The following is a 20,083-nucleotide window of genomic DNA, read 5'->3' on the forward strand; positions in this document are numbered from 1 at the left end:
TAGGACACGTGCGCTTGCGTTTAGACTAGAGGAAAGATTTCGTACCCTTAGAAGGAAAAACTTTTTTACGGTCAGGGCAAATAAACAATAGAACACTTTTCATGGAGAGGTGGTGTCGGCACTATAAAAGTATAAATACATTTAAAATAAGGTTGGACAAACATTTATTGGTTAAAAACATTCAGGAGTACAATCAACAATCATAATTTGTGCAAAATTAAATCAAAATACACAAATTTATATATAGGGATATAACAAATAGACCATTTTTCCAGCCTAAACTACTATGTAAGTACAGTATAGTATGTAACATAATGTCCATAATGTTGAGAAGGAATTTGCCTTTGTGAGTGAACCAGAATAAGGGCCATTGGAACTTATTTTCATATTTACTTTTATCCCTATGGTTTGTTTTGTTTCACTGGTCCTGATGAAGCTCTGTTTGCGAAGTGTACACTGACCTAACCCTCAGTGTGTTATTCCCTCTTCCCCTTCCCACTTATACTGCATTTTGATTGTGTCCAGTTTTATTTTTAGACCGAGTGAACGCCAGTCTCCACTGGGCTCACTAATTGTCTCAGGCTGCAGCGTGAAACGTCTGCGCTGCAACTTGCTGTTTTACAGAGCTGGTGTTAAGTCGGACGGCGTTGTATTTGGCATGCCGCCGCTCACCATAGTCTCTGTTTACTTTTGCCGCTACCTTGTATTTATTAGGAGCAGGCTATAAGACGGACAGCGTTGTACTTGACACTTGACACGCTGCCGCCTGCCTTGCTCGCTGTGTATGAGCTCCCTCCTTACCTTCTAGAGCGGGCAATAACTCAGACGGCACTGTATTTGGCACACCGCCGCATGCCTTAGCTCTTGAAGGGTTAACCACTAGTGTATCATCTCTATACCCCCGGCTAACACGGGGTGCCAGAGGAGTGGCAGTCCTCATTGGCTACCGCAGGCTGGGGAGATCTGCAGTCCCAATTTTCACCATCCTCTCTCGCCTCTTTCACCATCCTCTCGTCCTCTATAAGCAGGACAGTTGTGAGGTATGTTGATGTCTGCATTGGCATGTAGCGAGAGCTGTGACCTATTTTATATGGTGTGCACACCATTTTTAGCTAGATATTCTTCTTAAGCATAGGTGTAAGTGCCATTACCAGTGATGACTGCTGCTTTATCTAACTTACCTCATGGTTGTTTACATTTCTGCCTCACGTAGTTCTTAACCGACCCCAAAAATATAAAAGTATACTATATTAGAAGAGTACTGGAGAAGATGATTTCTTACCTTACACTGTGTTCCTTATGCCTCGCCCTAATGTCTGTGTTCCTTATTTCAAAACACAACTCACTATCCTCACTTTTTTCACTATATTTTTTCACTTTTTTGTTGCACTGGGGTCACTCAGCTGCTTCACTCTGGGGGTACCCAGCACCCTAGATTTGCACCCCTCAAAATGTTAGGGACTTGCCCGACTAATGAGGTCACCTGGATGCAGTGGGCAAACAACTATGTGAAGAACCTCGCTAAAAATTTTATTGCAATGATTATTATTAACAAATTGGGAGTTTGAATTGTGCACCTGCAACCTAGTCTTTGCATGCAGTACTACTGAAAGGTCTCCGTACTTCTCATTACCAGTGTGCACCCCAGGACCACACCCCTGCAGAGCTAGAGTTAGAGCTGAACAGGACCTGGCGGCTCAAGTTGCATGGTGTTTTGGCCCTATGAGGACACATCTCTCTCTCTCTCTCTCTCTATATATAATTATATTATACACTGGATTTGCCCAATGCCCTCTCTCATTCTCTACTTCATATCAATGCTCAGCAGAAACTCCATCAACAGGGCCAGGGCCGGCGCCACCACTAGGCAGCTCTAGGCATTTGCCTAGGGCGCCGGCACCTGGAGGGCGGCAGTTCGCCCCTCACCCCCAGCACGGTGGTACCTGTGAAGAATCTTGCGTCCCCGGCGTTTCTGCTGAGTGCGGGTGCGTGCAGGGGTGTCCGTGCCGCCGGGGGAACCTGCGGCGCTGTTATTGTGTATAAGCTTGTCGCGGCCGGCAGGGTCCCTACAGTGAATAGAAAATAACTAGCGCTATGCGCGCGGCGGCGCGGGAAGCGCTAGTTATTTTATATTCACTGTAGGGACCCCGCTGGCCGCGACAAGCTTATACACAATAACAGCGCCGCAGGCTCCCCCGGCGGCACGGACACCCCTGCACGCACCAGCACTCAGCAGGGACGCAAGTTTTTTTACACAGGTACCAACCTCAAACCCCCCCCCCCCCAGGACCGGGGCGCCCCCACCCCGACTCGCCTGGGGCGCTCCGGTGCCTTGCACCGGCCCTGAACAGGGCTCAGCAGACTGGCACTCACTCACGTGACTTAGCAAGAGAGATAAGGCTGGAAGGGAATTAGGAAGGGGCATAAATGAAGGAGAGAGGAGGAAGATGGTGAATGAAGAAGCGGGGAAGATGGAGAACCTTATTCATTGTTGATGCAGGACTAGCAAATCTGGGGGTGCGACCATGGATGACAAAGGGGTGCTGTCTCAGGTGGAGGGGCACGAGTGAGAGACACAACCCCAGTTTTCAAAAAGTTGGGGGCGTGTACAGCATTCACTGAGCAGCCCCCCGGCTCCCCTCCCCACGTTGTGAGCATGTATATGGCATCTATTCAGTGATCACTGGCTGCTTTGCAGAGCAGTGGTAATCACTGGCTCCTCCAACCTGCCCGCATGTCCATGGGATACTGCAACCAGCGAGTGGAACAATGTCCAAGTAGCAGGACTATAAGCAGGACAGTTGTGAGGTATGTTGATGTCTGCATTGGCATGTAGCGAGAGCTGTGACCTATTTTATATGGTGTGCACACCATTTTTAGCTAGATATTCTTCTTAAGCATAGGTGTAAGTGCCATTACCAGTGATGACTGCTGCTTTATCTAACTTACCTCATGGTTGTTTACATTTCTGCCTCACGTAGTTCTTAACTGACCCCAAAAATATAAAAGTATACTATAGTAGAAGAGTACTGGAGAAGATGATTTCTTACCTTACACTGTGTTCCTTATGCCTCGCCCTAATCTCTGTGTTCCTTATTTCAAAACACAACAAATAAAATAGGTTTGTCATAGAATAAGAAACATGGAATGTAACCTAGTGATAATTGTACTGTGGTAACCATACATTGCCCATTATTCTGATTCACTCACATAGGCAAATTCTTTCCTTAACCATGTGCACTGCAGGTGGGGCAGATGTAACATGTGCAGAGAGAATTAGATTTGGGTGGGGGTTTGCTTCATAGTGAGATCTATATTGCAGTGTAAAAATAAAGCAGTCAGTATTTTCCCTGCACAGAAACAAAATAACCCACCCAAATCTAACTCTCTGCACATGTTACATTTGGTTTTTGCGAGTGAACCAGAATAAGGGCCATACAGTATTGCAAAACTGCATCATACAGTATACTGACCTAAACATTTATTCAGTACGATATTCATATTAGTTTGTCACAATGTCCACATTTGAAATAGTTTAAAAGTAGGATTATTTAAACGGTTGTGTAGTTGAAGCAGTACCATGTCAAAAAACACAATATATTTTTAAATCTTTCCACAAATTACTGAAAATGTAAAACATTGTAAAAACAAGAAAAGATTACATTTACAAGGCAGGTACTTGTTGATACTTTGTTATGGAGGTGCTCTAGAACAAAGCTATATAATTGCTGATATGGTAGGAGAATCTAAACACCACTTCCATCAGCAGCCCCAGAGACAGAACTGGAAGTGGCAAGGGTGGATCCAGGAGAAAAAGACAGGGGAGCACCATGATAGGGGACAGGGGGTTTATATCGATGCCAGAGTGCAAGCGCTCTAAGGAAATGGGTGTAGCTTCACTGCACAGGGCGTGGCCTCAAAGGATAGGGAGGGAGAGAATGACAAGCACAGGCAGTGGGAGATGGGGAGAGAGAAGGATAAGCAGGTGGTGACAGACAAGGAGTGGAGAACAGACTATAACAGGGAGAGGGAGATGTGCCGGGAAGATCATAATCGGAATTGCTGAATGGGTTTGCGTACAACAATGCATCAGGCTCTTAGGGGTAAATTTATGAATGTTTCTAAAAGTAAAAATATGTTGCCTATAGCAGCCAATCAGATTCGGTCTATCATTTCTCTTTAGCATCATAGAAAATTATATATAATCTGTTTGGTTGTTGTGGGCAACATCACCTTTTTATTTTTAGAAGCTATAGTAAATTTACCTATTAGTGTGTATTCTAGTTCCTGTTTAATGAAGGTATATTGAGAATTGTGTTGGCCCCCCTTCACTAAAATGTCCAGATACAGTATTATGGGGCTTGTGTATCAATGAGTTTAAACTACGGTATTTAAAACTCACTGCTTAATATAAACTGTGCTTTGGTTTTCAAACACATGACAGGAGCTGACTGGCTGTAACACTATTTATCATAAGCAATGAAATTCAAAATAGCTAAAACTTGTCAATAAATGGGACCCTACATTCTAATCTGCCCACAATTTAAATGGATACCTGAATTCATGTACCAATAATAGGGATGATGTGAGCAAGATGGAAATAGCAGTTGAATACACAAATCTTGCCCATTAGCTTGATAGTTGACGGAGTTACTCACAGCACTGAGGTCGTGGGTTTGATTCCCACCATGGCCCTAACTGCAGAGTTTGTATATTCTCCCAGTGCTTGCGTGGGTTTCCTCTGGGTACTCCGGTTTCCTCCCACACTGTTGGTTAATTGGCTCCTAATAAAATAAATCCTAGAATATTTGTGTGCATGTATGTGTGTCTATCTAGCAGCAACATTTTACTGGTAATAGTAATCACAATACAAATGTACTTCTGGAATATTTGAAAGCCATTTCTACTTAATATTGCAATTTCCACTTGTCTTGTTTATTCCTTCTCAGTGTTGTGTATACATTTAAAACAGAAAGTAAAAGTCCCAGCCAGTGACGTCTGAGGAATGGTATGCCAATGAATAAATTATTGACAGATAACATTGCAACATGTTTTGACAGAGCTGTCCAACAAGAAAGACTAATCACAGAAATGCTTCATTCTGATATTTGTTGTCTCTGAAAGGGGTTGTTCAGTAGGAAAGGTAAGTTATAAAGTATATACAGTAAGTGTTATTAGGGCATATAATTATATGGAGGGAAGGAACCATGGAGAAGAAGAACAAATCAAAGCTGAACCCTGCTACAGCAGGTGCAATAAGGTGACTATGCATGGGTCACCCAAGCCATACCCAGTGTCACTGTACACCAGGGATGGGGAACCTTGGGCCCTCCAGCTGTTGTTGAACTACACATCCCAGCATGCCGTGCAACAGTTTTAGCATGGCCAAATAGCAAAACTGTAGCAGGGCATGCTGGGACGTGTAGTTCAACAACAGCTGGAGGGCCGAAGGTTCCCCATTCCTGCTTACACAGTGGTTCTACAGCATGTTAGTCCAATAAAATGCATCCTACAGGATACAGGGATTCTGCCCCTATCCAGGAACCTTTCATCTGACATGCTGACTTTATACAGATTGGTTACCCTTCCACTACAGGTCACTCGTGAGCTGTAAGGTCCAACAACAGCTCCTACCGGCACGTAAGGGGGGGCTGCCACTTGTCGTGATGTCAGGTCTCTGCTGCCTTTGTACCTGCTGCGGATAGCCTTATGTCTATCCCATGCATGTTTCATTTGCTCCACTGTCTTAGCCTCTATCACCTCTGATGGGAGGCTATTCCACTTGTTCACTACCCTTTCTGTAATTTTTCCTGAACCTCCCTCCCTCCAGTTTCAGTGCACGTCCTCGTGTTCTAATATTTGTCTTTAATTGTCGAAGGTTTCCCTCCTGGACCTTGTTATAAACCTTAATATATTTGAAAGTTTCTATCATAGCCCACCCCATCACTCCCCATTTCGCTTCTCTGCTCTAAACTATACATACTGTATTGCGATATTTTTTTTCCTTGTCTGGGTAAGTTTTGTGATGCAGACTATGCCCCATTTTAGTTGTACTTCTCTGTACTGTCCTTCTGGAGATATAGGGGGAGATTTTCTAACAATCACGGCCCAGCTCCACCCCCCATCGCATACATAATTATCGCATATGTTCTACATATGCGATAATTATGGCAAAGGACAGCTCTTGCTGTCCTTTACAGTTAGTCGCCGGGTCCCAGCTGGTCCCGGCGGCTCCCCCCTCCCTCCCTTACCCGGCATTGCTGCTGCTCTGGGCTCTCCTCCTCCCTGCACCCGGAAGAGGATCATAGTGCAGGGAGGAGGAGGTCACAGGTCCGGGCAGCACAACTCTGTGCTGCCCGGACACAGGTGAGGGGGGGTCAGTGTGGGGCAGCGGTGGGTTGCGGTAGAAGCCCATAGGCTTCTATGGGGCATCGCCAGATTTTTCTGGCAATGCCCCCCGGCGGTGGATGCTTAGAGCATCCCAAAATGCAGTAAAAATCCGATAACGGGGTTTTTTACCGCATTTTTAGTTTAGAGAATCTCCTCCATGGCCTTGAGAACTGGACATAGTATTCTATATGAGGTCGTACCAATGACCTATGCAGTGTCATTATTATTTCTTTCTACTGATGATTCCTCTCCCTATGCAACCAAGCATCTGACTTGCTTTCCTCATTGCTTTGTTACATTGCTTTCCAGCATTTTACTGGACTTTTTATTTGTTGACCATTGCCATGTCAACCTTTTGCTTGTGCCAGCCTTTTGCCAATGTTGACCTAGTGCATGTCGACCTATTGACTATGGACCTGGAAAGGAAGGGGGAATTGCAGTTTGATAGGAATGGGAGGGAGAAACACTAGGCTGAAGAAGGGAGTACTCTGGGCTGAATAAAGGGAGGATACTATGACTGAATTTGCTTCTGGGTTCTTGCTGGGGAACACTTAAATGATCATGGGGCAATGGTCTGATTGAGGAGGGTATTGGAGAGACACTGGGTTGGGTGTCAGTGAGATGTTGGGATACTGGGATAGATGGGCACTTTTTGACTGGTACAGTGCAGGATAGGAAGAGGACAATGACGTGTGAGAGGTGGGAACGCTGGTCTAACTGGAAGGGGATCACTGTGATTGGACTGGCAGAGGATTCTAGGTGTAAGGCAGTAAGATGGTAACAGTGGGCTGGTTTGGAAGAGAAAGTGGAGACACTTGGATGGTGTGGTCAGTGATGGTGGGGAACACTGGTTACCTCCAGACTGGACTACTGTAATCTCCTCCTATGTGGAATACCTGATATATGTCTCTCCACTCCAATATATACTCAATGCTGCAGCCAGATCATCTTCCTTACCAAACGTGGAGCGTGTACGGAGAGCCGGGAGAACCGCATCAACATGCAGTCAGCATCTGCAAAATGGTACGATAGGAGGGATTATGTGGTCATTTAATTTTGCAGTGAAGATGGAAAAGTTAAAGTGACTTTTAGTTGTCTTGGAGGACCTGATAGTCTTAAACACTAAAATGAAGTTGATCTGTATCAGTCTATTGACCCCAATGAATGCAAACATAAACCGTTATAATGTCAAGTTTCCATCTTACAATTTGTGTAGTCATCTTAAAAAGATGTCTTCTGGACCTGAAACCCCAGAAAGTAACATTAAGACATTAATGAGGAGTTGATTTACTACAGTGCGTAAGTGCACACAGCTTTGCGGATCTGACTTTGCCTCCATCCTGCCCATTTGAGTATGGGGGAATGGCGTCCAATTTAGATTGTCCTGTCTCATTCACATTACAGTGTCCAGAATGGAGGACAAACAATAAAAGATCAGGAAACAATTCCTACTACTAGTGCTGAAGCTACTGGCACCAGTCATGACACTGACGTGCAAGTCCATCAACATTGTCTGCTCATAGTCTGGGGAATATATTCGCCACAAGATCAAAAGAGATTAACACCAGCTAACAGAAAAATTACATATAAAAATGGCGGCAGCAACAAAAAAACTATACTAGAGTAATGGATTACTACTACTCCAGCCTCGATGACCCTAGTCCACCAAAGGTTAATACATACAAATATAATATGGATTTTCAAATATTCCTTATGGATTGGACAGAGACATCGCTCCAGAAAGAGAAATTGACAAAAAAATAATTTGAAATATGGCTACCATATATAAAAATAATGTTGCCGCCCATGAAGATAGCTCTTAGAAATTAATTTGTAGATACTACATGGTATATACAAGAAACATTAAATAATGAACCCCCATTTTAGTGAAAGAAGGGAAGTAAGAAGGTCAACCTTAAATCGTGAGGGAAGGTGTGATAGTTTAAACAAACAAGGTTAACTGTGTAAAATGTCAAACTGAAATGTGATGAACAGACGGAATGTAATGTGATTTTTTTTTTTTTTATTAAGTATTTTTTTTTTTCGATTTTTGGAAAACAAGACAAAAAAAAACAAGAGACAAAACACAACTCCCAAGACAAGTAGCAGGAGTATCAGATACATATTTCAAGTATCTCAATTGGCACAGAATTAGGCAGCTAGGATAGCATGGTAGAAAGCAAAATATTGTATCAGGAAGTGGTCGTGGACTGAGCGACTGAAGGCGCCATTCGGAGTCACCCAACCCACTCCCAATGTTAAGAGAATAGCCATAGAGATGTCAGAGTTATAAATCACCGTTGCAATAGCTATTAAATATATATCGCCACATCGTGTCTGAGCAACCAAATCAAGAGTAGAAATAGAGTTAAATAAAATAAAACTTCCCAACACAAACCTCCCAAAAAAAACCCACCCTGTATGGCCTAACCCAACCCTAGGCATACTTAGATCCCAATAATTGCAACCTTCCCCAACCTATATTAAAATAGATTAACTCAAGAGGAATTAGATTAGTGGCCATCAGTTAAAAAATGTACTAATCTACGCCAAGTAGCTAATCTATCCCTCCCGTCCCACCCACCCAACTATTTAGATATTACCTATCTAACCCCCCCTCCCCCCTTCCCCTTAAAGGATAAGAGAAACGGATAGCTGACAGGGGCAATACAAAGCAGGAGCAAATTATTTTAAGACCCAAAGGCATAATATTCAACCATTGCTCCCCCGGTGCCAATGGTGAAAAAAGGAATTAACATAAAATAAAAATACGTTTGCCACGCAACCCCAATGCTTTGTCCACAGAAAGTGTAAAAATATATTTACATAGCATTAAGATTTACTCAAGGATGAGCTATATAGGCAACATTGTGATATGACACACGTAGAGAAGCGAGAAGGCTCAAACTGGATTTTTGGTTATATAACAAGCAGGCAACTAAAAAAAATGTAGAGATTCACAGAAATTATAAATGCACATATGCATGCAGGATAATAAACGTGGTGAGATGTGGTAGAGGTCGACATATCAAATTTAGCAAAATCAGTCCGGCCAACTCTCGACATCTCGTCCGAGAGCGGATACAGTGCCAGTGGCGGATTCAGGGGGGGGGCACCCGGGCACGTGCCCCCCTGTCATTTATTTTGTAGCTGAGGACCAGGGCTTTCCAACGAGCCCAGCCCCGTGTCTCTAGCCCCCCGGGAACCGGAGATATCGCATGGCAAAGCTGTAACGTTTTTTCCCCATAGGATAATATGGGACCCGACAATTCCGCCCCCCACCCGGTTCCGACGGCTGCCAGTTCCCGCCCTGGCATCACAGAAGCTTGTGGTTGATTTCATTCAATTCCAAATCGCTGGGCCTTCAATATGGTACCAGGCTGGTCCAAATCGGTTAATCGGTTCTACAGATATTGCGTGTAAACCGATTTCTTTATTTTTGAAATGTAATTTCATGGCTGTTCATGTTTTTGAGGGCAGATTACTCTGGAACCAAACGTTCCAGTTTCACTGGACCAAAATCATTCAAAGCCCACTCAAAAGTTCTTCAATATAATACTTTTCTCATGTTAATGGGTCAGTTGGTTCCGAAGATATAGCCGGTACTATGAGATAACTGGTTAAAGGGGGGAGGGGTGGTTTTCTCTCCCCCTCACACCAGAAAATGCAGGGACTAGGCTGGTGTAAAAGGGGCCAACCTGGAAATGCATTTTCTGGTGTGAAACGGGTATTATTTCAAATAGCCGGGACCTGCAGTGCTCTGAATACAGCCAGGCTCTGACACTGTCAGTGGCTATCACTTCTGCCTGGCGGCGGCTGTCCCCCATTTACCACGAGCATGTATTCCCCCTTGGCAATGAGCATGTAATCCCACATGGCAATGAGCATGGAACCCTTGGCAATGAGCATGTAGAGAAGCAGCACTTATGTAGCGTAATTTTTAATAGGCATTATGGTGTTTGGCATAACACATAATGGACATAATGGCGTGTAACTTAACGTGTAATGGACATTATGGTGTAAATGTGTAATGCGCGCCTTTGGTGGACAATGTCCCTGTTTATGAAGTGTATTGTGAATTTTGGCTTAATCTGTGTGGCATTATGTGAATTCTGGCTCAATCCATGTGGCATTATGTGAATTTTGTCTCAATCCGTGTGGCATTATGTGAATTTTGGCTCAATCCATGTGGCATTATGGGAATTTTGGCTCAATCCGTGTGGCATTATGTGAATTTTGGCTCAATCCATGTGGCATTATGTGAATTTTTTCCCAATCCGTGTGGCATTATGTGAATTTTTTCCCAATCCATGTGGCATTATGTGAATTTTGGCTCAATCCGTGTGGCATTATGTGAATTTTGGCTCAATCCGTGTGGCATTATGTGAATTTTGGCTCAATCAGTATGGCATTATGTGAATTTTGACACAATCCATGTGGCATTATGTCAATTTTGGCTCATTCCATTTGGCATCATGTGTAAGGGGCAAGTATAATGGGGTCTAGTATTTTGTTGCATAATGTGTAGAAGTTGTATATGATGTTGACACGCCCCCTGTTGAGTGGCCACACACCCTTTTCTGGAGCGCGCCTTTGGCGCGCTCACTACATCCTTCACTTTTGTCGCCATGGTGGGACTTTAAATGCCAGGGCCTATTTTTATTTTCATTCCCACCCTCTCCTGCCGCTCTCTTAGCATGTACACTGGCACCACTAACACCGCCCCTCCCCCACCTAAACCCTTTTTTATCATGGTGCCCCCCCTGTCATTTTATCCTGGATCCGCCCCTGTACAGTGCTACCCCTGCCCCGAGGCCCTCTAGAGCCGAGACACAAGGTGTACCACATCAGAGGCATGTCCACAAAATTCCAAGGTCCCATGACATCCAGCGAGTGAACAGGAGAAAATTTTAGACAGTACATGGTGACTTTATAATGACTGAATATGTAATGACCAGACACTGTATTGTTAGGCATAGGTACAGGCAGGGGCATATCCAAGATGGAATCAGCTATTGGGATTCGAGGAGTAGATGGTTCACAGGGTATAAATATCTCAGATTTAAACTCCGTCACAGGATTGTAGGAGAATGGAGACTTATCCACTCTAGGCTCCTCAAACATATTAAGTAGCCTTTGCGTAGAGGCATGGATAGCTTCCAGGATATGGAATATGTTGAAAAAAACAAAATATATGCGGATATTGCACAGGAGATGTCCAGCTCAATAATCAGACCAAACAGCAACTGCAGAAGTGGCGGTGGCTAGCACACCGCAAACAGAGTAGGGCAAGAGACCGGTGTGGAGCTGCAGGTCTTGTATATATGGGGTAACCAGTTGAAGAGAGCTGTAGGGCAGTCACTGAGAGGGTGCTCCACAAGAAGAATCGGAGCTACCAAGCTGGCACCTGGCTACTACTGCGCTAACTGCAGGAAGACAGCGCGCACTTATCTGAACAGTCAGGCCCCTTCTCATCTAGGAGACCCGCTTACCAGTCCTGGCAGCTGTGTGCAGGAGCGAATATACTGCGGTCACAGCAGTCGCACGCAGCGGGGATCGTCGCGGAGTGCAGCTTTCAAGATGGCGCCCGGGTGTGAAGGATCCAGAGAGCCAGCGGTATCAGGCCAGAGGTTTAGTTGCGGCCACACAAGACGCTGCACCGGGGTACGGAGGAGCTTGTTGGAAGCAGGAAAACTCCAGGAGCATGGGTGAGTAGATCAAGGGTGCCCGGATGACCTGAACAGGGTATTTAAAAGGATTTTTCCCCGGAGCTCCCGCACTCTGCTTCCTTCCCCTAGCTAGGTCAAGCCATGCCCCCCCCCCCCCCCCCATGTAATGTGATTTTAAATGTACTGTTATATATTGTGAATAAAATTATAAAGATAAAAAAAACATTGTCTGCTCAGGCTGATGCACAATGTCATAGAGGGAATGCAAAATCCAACAACCTAAACATAATAATTAATAACTCATTTTTTTTTAACTATGTACAGACAAATGCTAACTTGGCAACATGCTATTTACAACAGGAAGAGGCAAGTAAAGGCTAAGGCCTTGACTTATGTTCATGACTGGTGGTTCAGCTTCTCATGTAGATGGAAGCCCTCCTCCCTCTCTAAAATTTTTAAAAATAAAGCTTGTTAAAGGCAAGCACAGGAACTAACGGTGATTCAGATATCCCCAACAGAGTCCAAGTGTGTCCACGGTTTGTGATGTCTAGGCCTGACCCTACCAATACTGTACGGTAACTACACTTGGCTAGTGTGAAAATAATTCTGTTTTGGAATACTATTTCATTTTACAGGGAACAAGGAAGTATGACAGCAGTCACCTAGTCGCTAAGCAGATTACTGGGGCCATAGCAACTTTGGTGCTGTTAGACATGCATCCAGTATCCACCATTGGTGCAGTGGGATTTACACAGTTAATTGACATACTGCGTGCCCACTCTGGATTCAACTTCACTACACAAGCAATTTCCTGCACAAGGGACATTTAAAAAAGTGTCATTGGTGTCCTTAACTCATAAATGCAGTTGTACCACCCATCCACTTAACCACCCACATGTGGAAAGGACAAAATTGAGCTTATTATACGTATTCCCTTATTATTACCACATGTATTATTTTACACAAACACATTTTACGCAAACACATTCATTGTAGGGATAATTTATGTTGTGAGACAAGTAACTGCAAATTCCAAAAAGTCCCATGTTTTTCTGACACAATTTATTTGATAGCAGAGGATCATTTTATTCCATAAAATGACAGGGGCGTGCAGGAGATTCTGTCGGCGGGCTGAAAAGGGTGGTCACTCTTTTGAAATCAGATCATAGTATTTTGGCCACTGTACTTAATTCCAGGTATTGTAAATCTGTATCTATGTTTCTGATGGACACAAATCTGCAGAGGTACAAAGAGCTCAACAACATAAAAAAAAAAAAAACACGCTACAATTACGGACAGGTCTACAGTGTTACTGCATATGAGACTGTCTCCATTGAAAGAATGGTGGAGGATAATATTTATTTCTTCAGTGACAGTATCCAAGCAGGCATGTCAGACCGTCCATTTATTATTTACAGTTTCTTATATAGCGCAGCATATTCCGCTGCACATTACAATTGGAATAACAGTGATAAAACAAACTGGGTAGTAGTACTAGTAACAGACCTATGTATATGTAGGAGTGCCCTGCTTGCTAGCTTACAATCATATTGGCAGGAAAAAGATGCAATATTTCAGTTGGGCCTTCCACAAACTACCTTTGTTTTACTCCAGTGAATACTCAACAATTTAATATCTAATACAGCACCATTCCTCTCCCACAATGCCCGGATAACTCTCCAGTGTGGGTTATTTACTATATGCGGCACAGGAGAGTGTACCACACTCACACGGCAAAGCCTAAAAACATTAGACTGATTAATAACAGTAGAGTAGTGTACCCCTAAACCACACACACACACAGCAAACACAGAAAAAAATTAAAGGGATTATTAATAACCCCTTTATTTGAAAAATATTATTCGAGCAGCACAGGAGAGTAGTGTACCCCTAAACCACACACATACGGCAAAGACAGAAGAAAATTTGATTAAAATAAATCTCTATTTTTTTACTTAACGGCAGTATGTACTTATGCAGCAGCAGTACCAATGGTACAACTTTTACTTTTTCAGTGCCACTGAACTGGACTTAATCAGTAATATATATATTTATATATTTGTGTACTTAACGGCATTTTCTCTAGCAGGGATGTTGAGGTTGGAACAGTTGACTGCTGTGGTCTGGGTGGGGTTCTGGCAGCTACTGCACTACGCTTTGAGGTTGGAGAAGTTTGCCACTGCTGTGGTCTAGGGTGTGGTGGGATGGTGGCTCCTGTTTCGCCGTGGTGGGAGTGGGGGCTGGAGAAGCTGGCCACTGCTGTGATCTGGTGTTGTGGGGCTCTTTAGAAGCTTGCCAGTGCTGCACTCTAGTGGGAGAGGGGAGAAGCTTGCTGCTTCTGTGTGTGAAGAGTGTGTGTGTGTGTGTGTGTGGGGGGGGTCTGCTGCTTTGGGGGTGGGGTAGGAGAGACACTGACAATCGCTGCTGATGCGTATGTGTGGGTGTTGGTGGGGGGATTGGAGATAGATTGGCTGCTGTTGTGCTCTTTCAAAGTGAAAGAGAGAGAAAATCAGGCTGCTGCTGTGCCCTGGTGATGGGACAGAGATGTTGGCTGTTGGAGACCTATGGCAGGGGGAGAAGCCCCCAGAGAGAGAGTGGGGGTGCAGGCACTGCCACCGTGCCTAGGGTTACCAACTCATCCCTTTAATCCGGGACACATATTAATTACACAGGTTCTGTGGCAGTTTAAAACGAGGTGAAATGGAGTCTTGAGGCGTTGCAGTTTAAAACCAGGTGAAAGCCAGCCACAGAACCTGTGTAATTAATATGTGTCCCGTATTAAAGGGATGAGTTGGCCACCCTAACCGTGCCGCTTAGCAAGCGCACCCCTTCCACCCTCTACAGTTACACCAATGCTTGTACGGATCTGCAGGAATAGAATGAGTTAAACCCACAGTAACATATTAAAGCCAGTCACATACTTTGACGTATTGATATTATCTGTATATCCAAATCCCTTCATCCACTACTAATTATACAATGAAATATCCACTACTAGTTACACAGCACAGTATATAATTATAAACACAAAGTAAACAAATAAAGTCTCCCAAGGAACAGAAGTAACAACCCTACTGCAGATCATAGTTGTCTATGTTTTTTCTTTGTTAACCAACAGAGTCCGTGTAGTTGACATACAAGTTGACACTAATTGGAACAAATCACAATCTCCCCCCTCCTTCCCCACAACCACTTATATCCTGTGATAGTTTTCTATTGAGTACGTAATAATGCCACAGAGTGTATTGCCTCGTCACATTACTTAGTGGGCATGTTATAACCCTACATTTCACCCTTTGTCCTTCACCCCCATAGGACTGGTCACCCTTCGCTGCAGCACAATTACTGTACCTGTCCTCTTTACCTGTTCTGTGGAAAGGTAAGTTGTTCCCAGTCATCAGCTGTAACTATTATTACCAACCTCGCAGTTCGTATTGCAGCTTATTCTTTAGAATTTTGCCTGTCACTGGCCCCACCTGAGCTGAAACAGAAAGTATTACAAAGGTCTTGCTGAAGCACCTATAAACATTTCACAATTGTAGTGCAGAGTACAGCTGATTCAGACCTGCATAGCTCACAACCTAACCCTTTCCAGGATGGACACAATCATCTGTGTTGAAACACCTTTCTTATCACTTAGGGCGGGATGTATTAATATTAGAGATGAGCGGGTCCGGATCGCCGGGATCCGACAGATCCGAATATCGCGAGCCGAGTCTGGATCCGAGCCGGCTCGGGAGTTCCCGCCTAAATTCCGGACCGAAACCGAGGCAAAACGTCATCATCGCGCGAGTTCTGGATTCTATATAAGACGCACGCGCGCCCCGCCATCTTTACTCCAGCATAGGAGAGGGAAGAGGGTGGTTGTGCTCTGTGCTGTGTGCTGTGCTATAATAATAATATATTATTTTGTTGCTGCTCACTCGATTAGGGTCTGCAGGGGCTGCTGTACACAAGTCCAGTGTACAGGGGCTGCAGTGGCCAGTGTACAAGGGGCTGTACAGGGGCTGTGTTCAGTGTGACCTTTTGGCCCAACTACAGTAAATAAAAACAATTTTGTAAGCTGTGAAGTGATCAAAATTGACTAGAAATGAGTGGAAACTAATGTTATTGAGGTTAATAATACTTTAGGGGCAAAAACAGGCCCAAATTCTGTTATTTTAGCCATTTTTAGCATTTTTTCATAAAAATCCAGATCCAAAACCAAAACCAAAACACACAAGGGTGGTTTTGCTAAAACCAATCCAGATCCAAAACACGAAGGGAGATCCAGATCCAAAACCAAAACCCAAAAAAGTGGCCGCCGCACATCTCTAATTAATATACATCACCGCCCTTCGCCGGCGGGGGCCTCCATCACCTCCCTGCCCCCTCCTGCATCACTCACTCTGGGGACAGCTAAGCAGGCTGGCCCCGGCACCTCCTCCTTCCCCCTGCAGCCGGAAGAACGTCCGGCTGCATCACTAGGGGGAGGAAGGTGTTACCTTCCGGGTCCAGGAGGACCTGGACCAGGTAAGCCAGATGGAGGGGGAGAGGGGGTCGGCGGGTTTTTCGGCGGAGGCATCGGGCACGAAAAGAAGCCCATAGGCTTCTATAGGGTATCGCCACCCAAATGTTTTACCGCATTTTCCCATTACTACATCCCGCCATTAACCATTTCAAAACAGGTGATGGCAATCATACATTAAGACTAGAGCTCCCTCCTAGAATGGGTTATGTTGGGAGGTATGGACCTGTGTGTCATTGTCTGTGCCTTTGCAACAAGCTCTGAGCACTCCCCCCAAAATGATAAAAACGGGTCACACCCCTTTACCCAAGGCCCCCGCCCCGCCTACTCTGCCCTTAGCCCCGTTCACACATATACTAATCAGTGTTACTGTGATGTAAAAGGAGAAAGCAAGCAATAATGAATGCCATTTGTTTTCTTTAAATGAAAACACCCACTTGATCAGGGTACTACAGCCCATAAGTACAATAGTCTTCCCCTGATCTATGACACCCACTGAGCGGGTGTCTAACGTGCGGCGGTGTGGGGCAGGAGGCATAGCGCAGGGAGGATATTTTGTACTGCTGCCTCCTGTCTAATGTATAAACGGTCAGCATCGCTGACCATTCTGTCGCCTGCAGCTATCGACTTCGACAGCTGCAGGTGGCAATGCCCTATGCCCACAGCAGGGACAACGCTGTCCCTGCTGTTAGCTCTGGGCTGCGCTGGGACTCTCATGTGAGCAGCGAGATCCCGCGCATGCGCAGTGAGCCAGCCGGGGGAAAGGAGACAGCGCATCAGTGTTAACTGATGCGCTGTCTCCAGGAGGGGACATCACCGGAGGGGGAAGTTAGCGCTCCCCCACTTCAGCGGACAAGATGTTAATACATCTTGTCGGTCTCCCCTCCTCGCTAATGAGATGAAGCGTTTAGCGCCGCTATAATAAATGTACCCCTAAGTTACTAGATGAAATACTATGCTGGCACCTGTAACTACATACATTAGCTTACCCAGGGTGTTTGTAATGGTATCTGGATAATAGGTTGTCAGGAACAGGGTTGAAATCACTAGGTTGGCACATGAAAAGGTTAACATGTTTTTCACGATTTTTCTTCTTTATTTGCATTTTTCATGCTTTACAATTCGGGGGAAATTTACTAAGATTACGCTTGAAAAAATTTGTATTCGTATTTCAGATTCATACGTGTACGAATGTTTACGACTTGTCATGTTTTTACTAATCATTTTTATGATTACAGCAGCACGTGCTAAAGGGGTTTTGATTTCCTCACCCAGACAAAGCTCCCAGCACCGCCAACACCGATCACGGTCTGCTGCTGAAAGTGTCCCGGACCACAAAGCCCGTCCCTCGGCTACTGTTTCGGATGCCCCTCCTGAGTCCGAGTTCTTTGATGTTCACACAGGTACATGTTTGTCTCCTCATGTGTGTTTGCACACACTCTATATTGTTTGTTGTTTTTCTTTCCTCCTAACAGCATCACGTTCTGCTGCTGAAAGTGTTCCTGTCAGGCAACCCCGAAGAAGAACTGCGAAGCGTACGCCGGCCTCCACAAGCCGTGCGGACGTTCGTTTAGCCTTCCTACATCTTGTCTAACTGTCTGATTTCCAGTCCTTTTAAGGACTCTGTTTTTGTAAATGTGTGCATGAGTTCGACTGTCATATACTGTCCACACTGGCATTAAACACAGCGATCTGACCGAGGTGCCGTGCATATCCCAGCATACGGGCACACCGGCATTTAGACCCGTATGGCTCACCCGCTCACTTACTATATCCAGGTATCCATCAGTAGCGCTGCATCTATTCCCCCCATATTGTTAGTAATACGGTGTCTACCATTGCCTTAGTACTTATAACAGTGACTTATCGACACTTTGATATATACTGCAGGAAAGAGATTAGAGGCTGCAACTAGTTTGCAAAACTGATGTAAGGTGTTTCCCACAGATTGCGCAATCCGTGCAGTATACACCAGGAGATATCTGCCGGCTACCACAGGGACAAACACACCCACCAATCACTGAGCTGGTCTGACATCAAGACCTATACGCTACACAGTGAGATTACTAGGATTGCCACTTATATTGCAACAATGTATGTTACTAGCCTCTCTCTCTGCAGATATTTGTAATAAATGTCACAACTTGACACAGTTTCATGTGGGGTAAAGAATTTATTCAAGCCTGATGTATGTACTGACATGAGACAGTGAACCTAAGGACACTATTGAGAACTGGGATATATCTGACAGGTTATCAGTGAACACAAGCCACCACAACAGATAAGAAAATATCGATAAAATTTAAAAATTGTGTCTATAGCGTCCCCCAATTAAAAGCACAGGCCAAATAGCCGGCACTTTGGGAGAGAGACGCCTAAATCACAACCCATTGAATTAATTAGGAAGAAAGCTAAGGGACACCGCATGAGCCCTAATTTTAATTTGCACTTGTTTCACTGTCTATGTTACATGTTTATTGTAGTTTGTCATATCTCGCAGCGCCTTTTTTAATTAACCTAATAAAAGGTATATTTTAAGTCTCCAAATTATTTCCTGGTGCACCACTATAGAGACAAATCTGTCTTTCTCTCAAACTGAGGTGTGAGGTCAGCCAGGCAGCATGGGAGGAAGAGAGGAGAGAAGGCAGCATGTGGAGAGGAGGCATGCTGTGCTGAGAGAGGAAGTCCCTGCTTAATTTGGACTGCGAGGGCAGGTATGCCGAGTGTGGAGGAGCAGAGCGAGGGAGAGACAGCAGTGGGAGCTGCAAGGAGACAATACTGGCAGGAGCCCAAAATCCGTCCTCATTTTCATACGAGAATAGACGCTGTGCGCATGTGCACAGCGTCTATTCTATTAGATTGGGGGGTCTCCCAACTGCCACCCCCGGGACAATGCCTGCCGCGGGTGGGACAGCGGGACAGGACCCGAAAATCGGGACTGTCCCGCTGTAATCATGACAGTTGGGAGGTATGCTTTATTCCAGACCCCCTGGTCACATGCAAATCCCTATGGGGATAAACTCCAACAGAGACTGCCCTGTAATTATTCCAGCCTTCTGGAGTCGGTCACTGGAAGATGCTCAGCATGTCAGACAGAGTGCTAACTAGAGACAGTGTTTAGCCTGGAAGTGTGTGGGCTGCCTACCAATAACTTGTGCCATTACTCCCACAGTGTTGCTGGAATTGGAATTAAGGAGAGACAGTGTATTTACTTTCACCTACTGTACAAGTCAGGACTGAGCTGTTTAATCGTTATACAGTGTTCCCATTGCTGAAAGACTGCATTGAGAGTACAGTGTGTTAAGCCAAGTGCTCCACAGCGCCCTCTATTTGTTGCTTCTGTCGTACATTGAGGAAAAGTGTTCCACAGTGCCCTCTATTTGTTGACTCTTGTATACATTAAACTTGTATGCTTCTAACAACCCCTATTGGAATACAAATAACTGTGCACAGTTCAACTTTGCATAGTGTGTACACACGGTCCGATTTCCTTTCCGATGTTGATGATATAGTCAAC

The 20,083-nt window shown here is 44.7% G+C and overlaps 1 protein-coding gene across 23 annotated transcripts in view; it reads right to left on the reverse strand.

Moving 5' to 3' along the window:
• HHLA2 (HHLA2 member of B7 family) overlaps positions 1-20,083 on the reverse strand; it is a 61,597-nt gene that overhangs the window by 33,029 nt on the left and 8,485 nt on the right. For 2 of the 23 annotated variants that reach the window (XM_083174221.1, XM_083174213.1), the window contains exons 2-3: positions 15,481-15,540; positions 1,283-1,324 (exon numbers count right to left, since the gene is read on the reverse strand). The exons of 2 other annotated variants lie outside the window; for them this stretch is intronic. The gene's annotated coding sequence lies outside the window, so the exon portion shown is untranslated. Of the gene's footprint in view, positions 1-1,282; positions 1,325-3,050; positions 3,093-4,658; positions 4,785-7,286; positions 7,404-15,410; positions 15,541-20,083 lie in introns of all 23 variants that reach the window. 19 more of the 23 variants (XM_083174219.1, XM_083174205.1, XM_083174222.1 and 16 more) reach the window with 17 other exon arrangements.

The sequence above is a fragment of the Crinia signifera genome, chromosome 2 (assembly GCF_055691185.1).
Source record: "Crinia signifera chromosome 2, ASM5569118v1, whole genome shotgun sequence".
In the NCBI taxonomy this organism is placed as follows: domain Eukaryota; kingdom Metazoa; phylum Chordata; class Amphibia; order Anura; family Myobatrachidae; genus Crinia; species Crinia signifera.